The sequence below is a fragment of the Micromesistius poutassou genome (genome assembly GCF_964030765.1).
Source record: "Micromesistius poutassou genome assembly, contig: SCAFFOLD_6085, whole genome shotgun sequence".
NCBI lineage: Eukaryota > Metazoa > Chordata > Actinopteri > Gadiformes > Gadidae > Micromesistius > Micromesistius poutassou.
In genome coordinates, this window is record NW_028177317.1 from 1 (window position 1) to 6,982 (window position 6,982).

The 6,982-nt window shown below is 46.4% G+C and overlaps 2 long non-coding RNA genes across 2 annotated transcripts; both read left to right on the forward strand.

The window, feature by feature from the left end:
- Positions 1 to 592: 592 nt before the first annotated feature.
- LOC311376255 lies at positions 593 to 1,329 on the forward strand. The gene is made up of 3 exons (XR_014643892.1): positions 593 to 705; positions 850 to 915; positions 1,200 to 1,329. It is a non-coding gene; the product is annotated as an uncharacterized lncRNA (long non-coding RNA).
- A 3,281-nt stretch (positions 1,330 to 4,610) lies between these two features.
- LOC311376254 lies at positions 4,611 to 5,862 on the forward strand. The gene is made up of 3 exons (XR_014643891.1): positions 4,611 to 4,732; positions 4,995 to 5,059; positions 5,743 to 5,862. It is a non-coding gene; the product is annotated as an uncharacterized lncRNA (long non-coding RNA).
- Positions 5,863 to 6,982: the final 1,120 nt, after the last annotated feature.

A 6,982-nucleotide genomic window follows, 5' to 3' on the forward strand; every position in this document is an offset into this window, starting at 1 on the left:
ATGCTCCCTCTAGTGGACACTATGCTCCCTCTAGTGGACACTATGCTCCCTCTAGTGGACACTACGCTGCCTCTAGTGGACACTACGCTGCCTCTAGTGGACACTACCATAGACATCTGATTGATTTTATTATTTTTTATTTTTTATTAATGTTGTAATTTGCATATTTAAGTTAAGTAAGTTGTGTTCTATTTTTTTATGTTCTATAATAGTAATTGTATCAATACAGTTATAGCTATGTTACACATTAGGCATTTATTTTTTTATATTATTTTTATTATTTTCATCAAAAGGAAATACACCACCATACGGTGTAATTTCATACTTCAATCAGCATACAATTCCTGGTAGTAACAGTATTCCTCTACTCCATATGGTTTTAAACCACACTCACGCATCCACATAATATATACCATTTATTCCCACTCATCCACATATCGTTCACCTTTTAAACACACAAACCCAAACACACACCCACACCCCCGCTCAACACACACACACACACACACACACACACACACACACACACACACACACACACACACACACTTATATCTATGGCGGCGCACACCTGCATGTAGTTCCGCTGATTATTCGCTGATTATTTCGCGGGTCTCGGTGCGGATCACGCTGCGTCTCCATTGAGCCTCACTGTGCTGCTGCTGCTCGCGCTCCGTCAGCTGTTGCCTCCACCACATCAAACAGGTTAGATTGAAAAAGACGCTGAGCCGTCTCCATTACACGGTTAATATTGACGTTATTTTAGTAGTTTAACCGAAACATGGTTAGAAACGTCCGGTTGAAGTTATAAAAGTAACTAATGATCCGTCTGGTCCTTTTGTTTTCCAGGTTGACCGTCGGGTTAATTAACGAACACTTTTTGAAGTAAAGCGGCCCGCTACATCCGGACCTGCTGTGAGTAGGACACTTATTTATAATTTATCTTAATTGTTTTTTACTCTAGGCCTACTTGATAAGTTGAATAATAGTAGTTCTGGATGTATGTCGTCGTAAGCTGTTTTTAATTGAGTTAGTTACCGTCGTAGTTAGATGGGAAAAATAACTTGGTTTAATAACTTATTTGGATTTATTGGATTAATCACTAATTAAAACACACACACACACACACACACACACACACACACACACACACACACACACACAAGCCGTAAAACTAATCTCGTTGCTCTCCTTCACAGCTCAAGAAGAAGAAACAGATTCTGTGAGTATCACGATCGAACCACGAAGAAGAAGAAACTGCGAACTGTAAGTCACAACATTTTCTTTTAATGCTGTGGGGCTGACAGCGTTTAGTTTGAACTGGTTCTCAGGCCCCGCCCCACGTAGGCCCTGCCCCGCCCCACGTAGGCCCCGCCCCACGTAGGCCCTGCCCCGCCCCACGTAGGCCCCGCCCCACGTAGGCCCTGCCCCGCCCCACGTAGGCCCTGCCCCGCCCCACGTAGGCCCTGCCCCGCCCCACGTAGGCCCTGCCCCGCCCCACGTAGGCCCTGCCCCGCCCTCTCTCTCTCTCTCTCTCTCTCTCTCTCTCTCTCTCTCTCTCTCTCTCTCTCTCTCTCTCTCTCTCTCTCTCTCTCTCTCTCTCTCTCTCTCTCTCTCTCTCCCCCCCCCGTTCTCATGCCTCTCATTCGTCCCTAGAAGATACTTTATCTGTCCACTTTCCTACTACATTCCTCATCATTGCATCACATCCCATGTGTGTTGTCCTACTGATAAGGGTGTGTGACTGACTGACCAGAGATGCATGCGAGGGTTCTGCGCTGTTTGAGACCTTCAGTTCTGTAGACGTTCCCCCTCAGGGGAACCTAGTGTTTAAGAGGCCGTCGTCACGTCAGTTACATGAACTGGAACGTCCTTCAGGATGGCGACAGGGACTCCTCAAGGAGACACACCAGGGGGCGAGATGTGAGGGCTGTCCCTCTCAGCAACTAGAACCCAACCTGGTTCCTGCACCTGAGAACCACGGAGCACGTTCCAACGTTTCCCTCCGTACGCTTTGAAGCCCAAGCCCCCCCACCACTGGTCTCTCCGTCAAACCCTCCACTGGTCTCTCCGTCAAACCCTCCACTGGTCTCTCCTCTCTCAAAGACCTACAAACCCAGCGCTGGTCTCTCTGTCAAACCCACCACTGGTCTCTCCGCTCTCAAGTACCTACAAACCCACCACTGGTCTCTCCGCTCTCAAGTACCTACAAACCCACCACTGGTTTCTCTTCTCTCAAAGACCTACAAACCCACCACTGGTCTCTTCTTAAAGACCTACAAACCCACCACTGGTTTTTCTTCTCTCAAAGACCTACAAACCCACCACTGGTCTCTCCGTCAAACCCACCACTGGTTTCTCCTCTCAAAGACCTACAAACCCACCACTGGTTTCTCCTCTCAAAGACCTACAAACCCTCCACTGGTCTCTGGTCTCTGCGGGGCGATGGCCTCCGTCGCCCCCGGTCGATCGAAAGGGAGTCGGGTTCAGATTCCCAAATCTGGAGAGGCGGAGATAGGCGCCACGAGGCATCCAGTGCGGCAACGCAAACGACCCCGGAGAAGCTGGCGGGAGCCCCGGGAAGAGTTCTCTTTTCTTTGTGAAGGGCAGGGCGCAAAGACCTACAAACCCAGCACTGGTATCTCGTCTCTCAAAGACCTACAAACCCAGCACTGGTCTCTCCGTCAATCCCGCCACTGGTCTCGTCTCAAAGACCTACAAACCCAGCGCTGGTCTCTGTCAAAACCTCCGCTGGTCTCTCCTCTCTCAAGGACTTAAAAACCCACCACTGGTCTCTCAAAGACCTACAAAACCTCCACTGGTCTCTCCGTCAAACCCACCACTGGTCTCTCCTCTCTCAAAGACCTACAAACCCTCCACTGGTCTCTCCTCTCGTTTGGCTTTGTATTCCTTTGAGTATTGTCATTGTTTGTGTAAATACACAATCTAATAACTGAAAATAAAGAGGTGTGATCTTTAACCTGGTACTGGTCAATCTTTGCATGTCATGGGGTACTAAGTGTGAGGGGCAATCTTTGCATGGCATGGGGCACTACTTCATGTGAGGGGCAATATTTAACCTGGCATGGGGCACTGAGTGTGAGCGGGGCAATTGTTGACTTTGCACGGGGCATTAAGTGTGAGAGGGGTGATCTTTAACCTTGCATGTGGCACTAAGTGTGAGAGGGGCAATCTTTAACCTGGTACTGGGCACCACATGTGTGAGGGGAAATTTTTCTACTTCTACTTGGCTTGTATTACCTGAACATTTTAATTTTCAGCTATAGGAGGATGCTACTCTTCCTGAAACACCCATGAGTGTCATTTGGTCGGATGTTTCTGGAGGACTCAAGTCTGTGGCCTAAATCAAAGAGGATAACAAAGTGGGTGTTCAATACAGCAAGAGCCTTGAGCGATCTAGCATCTGGTCTCAATTCGACCCTTCTACACACTGGACAGGATGAATTGAGGGTCATGCAGCTTGGACTGCAGTGTGACTGAATCATGCAAACAATGGGAAGCGACAATGGCTACTTGGTACAATGGATGATGGACTAACAGCATTCCGAATGGACAGAATCGGATGAGAAACCAACCAACTAACTGAAGATGGAAGATGAACAGTCTGCGACGTGGCTTCCCTACCTAACCTCAACATGATGGACTGCTGGCAAGCCCTCTGGATCTCCTGTACTCCTGCCCTGAGATCCAAGTATTTCTCGGGCTGAATCGGAAACCATCTTGGAAACATCCCAACTAGCGTCCCTGTCGAGCTGCAGTTGTGCTCTTCTTCAGAAGAGGTGAAGAAAGCCTCACTGGGGCTTCAAGGTCTATGAAGAGGAACGTTGAAATGTGCGCCATGATTCTCTCCTGTAAGAGCTGTTGTATTCTAGTCGCCGAGAGGGGGAGCCTCACAGCCTACCCTTTGGCGTTTCTCCTTGGGGAGTCCCTGTCACGGTCTTGACGGACGTTCCAGGTCATGTAACTGATGTCACGACAGCCTTTTGAAAACTTGGTTTCTCCTGAGGGGGAACCTCTACAGAACTGTAGGCGTCAGATGGCACAGTATCCCAGCATGCATCTCTGGTCACTCAGATCACACCCTGATCAGTAAGGCAACACTCATGCGATGTGCATGCAATGTTTTAGAGAGTAGTAAGGAAGTAGACAAAAGGCATGAGAACAGTTTGTTATTTTGTACTGTTGTCAGCCTTGTTTATGGGTGGGAATTATTTGCTAAATGGGGGGGATATGAAATGTATAGTCAATTATTTGTACATAAACCAACAGCAACAAACTACTAGATCTGCTCAAGGTAAGTCTGTTGGCTGTATTTTGCAACAAGACGACCAAAGCACCCAAAGATCTCCATCGTCGTTCCAGCTGAAGGTAAGGGGCTCCTGCGGGGGGGTTGGTAGTTAGATTCGAGACAGCGATGTGCACGGGTCTATAAAGATGCTGTCTGACTTCACAGGATCTCCTGGACCAGGGTGGACCAGAGGCTGAGGACCAGCAGGTGACCAGATCTCACTGGACCAGGTATGGGTCACCAGGGTGGATAATAATAATGATAATGTGGATGTGTCTAGTGCTTTTCTCACACTTAATTATAATGTAGGGTAACTAGATCCCCTAGACCAGGCATGGGGTACCAGGCTGGACCAGAGGGTATCCAGATCCCCCTGGACCAGGAATGGGGTACCAGGCTGGACCGGAGGCTGTGGACCGGAGGGTAACCATAACCAAACACTTGACACCTGGAGGTTCTTTTTAATTATTTCAAACGATCGTAGAGGGTCTTCATTAGTTTTTCCTTCAGATTTTTCATTCTGTTAATTTTAGCCAAAGCTGTGATTTGAAGTAATTAAGGTCACATCAGCTGCTACTACTATAGTTTATCCAGCGTACATCAAGGTGGACACTAAAACAGCTGGTCACACTCACACTTGGTAATGTAACATCACCCTTTTAATGTGTGTTTGTATTGTGAACAGATTAAGCTGACGACCCACCAGGAGCGAGACGAGGACTACGATGGGACTGCTCAAGTCTTTGGAAGGTTAATACCAACAGGTTTTTTTTACATCGTTTCACCACCAAAGCTATGCTGTTAAATTCACAGAATGTTTTACTATATTCCTGAATTACAAATTTCCAAGTGTGTGCATGTTTCATGTTGAAGTTTAAAATTTGATTTGATTCAGAATTATTTAAACAAGGTGTCCAAAGAATAATAAACTACTACCACTGTGTTTCTAGTGTAGAATTCTCAAAACAAAAGTATTTTCTTCAACACAAATTATATAAACAAAAAAAATCATGGACAAAATTATGGAGGAGGAGCCACCTATCTGGAGGGAGACCCGGAATCTGGTTAGCCGCCTAGCTGGACATCGTTGGCCTCTAGCATAATATATATGGATATAGTTAGCTTCATAGCATAATGGATATCGTTAGCTTCATAGCATAATGGGTATTGTTGGCCTCATAGCATAATCAACATCGCTAGCCTCATAGAGTTATCTATATCATTAGCCTCATAGTATAATTGATATTGTAGCATAATTGACATTGGTAGCCTCATAGTGTAATCAACATGGTAGCCTCATAGCGTAATCGACATGGGTAGCCTCATAGTGTAATCGACATTGGTAGCCTCATTGACATTGTTGGCCTATGGCTAGCAACATAGATTATGCTACGAGGCTAACGATTTGTGTTTTTCCTCTTGCAACATTTCAGTGACCCACTGACGGCGCCTCGTCGGAGCTGGACGGTGGAGACTTCAGATGCAACTTCTACCTCGCAGGACGTGACTTAAGTCACGGGTTGTCAAGGGTTCCTTGTTTCTCAAGGGTTCCTTCGAGGGTTCCTCATGGTTCAGTGTTAGGGACAGAGTTAGGGTCAGATTGTCTCACGATGAACCATTGTTTTTTTTAATCACATCCCAGAATTGTTTCACTGTGTGCACAGATGTTGAAATGTATACTGATGTTTTATGATATTTCATTTAAAATGACCTGGTTGTGTGGCTTGTTGTATGGTAATTTTTATTATACACATGCATTTTTACCCTAATGAGGTAAGGTTACCTCTCCCCTCCCCTATATCCTAACCTCCCCCCTCCCATATCCTCTCCCAACCTCCCCCCCATACACCCTTACCTCCCCCTCCCCTGTCCTCCCCCCTCCTTTACTCATACCTCCCCCCCCTCCTCTAACCCTAACCTCTCCCCTCCCCTATACCCTAACCGCCCGCCTCCCTTACCCTCACCCCCAACCTTACCCTCATCCTCACCCTTATCCCTAACCCTAAACCTAACCTTAACCATAGCAGCGAATATCAAGCCAGTAAAAGCACGTATGATATTAGCTAACTAGACAATCAGATGGACAGTGGCTATGCAGTATAGCTAGTCTAGCTTTCCAACCCAATTTTGTGTAGCCCACCTTCGTGAAATGTGTGATAAACAGGAAAAGGTCCTGCCACACTTACCTGACAACTGGAATGGGGTATTTTTTGGGATTACTGTTGAACTACTGTGTTCACCCAGCTATGAACTGAGACTTGATAAATCATATTATCAATATATAACATTCTTGCCTTTTCTCTCTATAGTGGAACACTATAGTACCATTGATACACTTAATACTAACCATCATGAAACGTATAGCAATACTAACCCACTCTATATATATATATCTCTCTTCCCCCTTACCTCACTTGTGAGGTAAACCATTACCAGTCATTAGCCATCCTTGTATTTGGCCCTTATCGCACCTGAAGTCCCACTGCCCTACCATCGCCTGTTGCTGTCCCCTTGACCGGATTCCTGGCCTGCGCTGCCTAGCGATCCACTACTGCCCTATGACAATTCCTAATCCCTATGACAATTCATCCCTATACTAGACTATTTGAACTTTCTGATACTAAATGGGATTCATGCATTATCATACTGGTAAGGTAACCATCCCACCTCTTT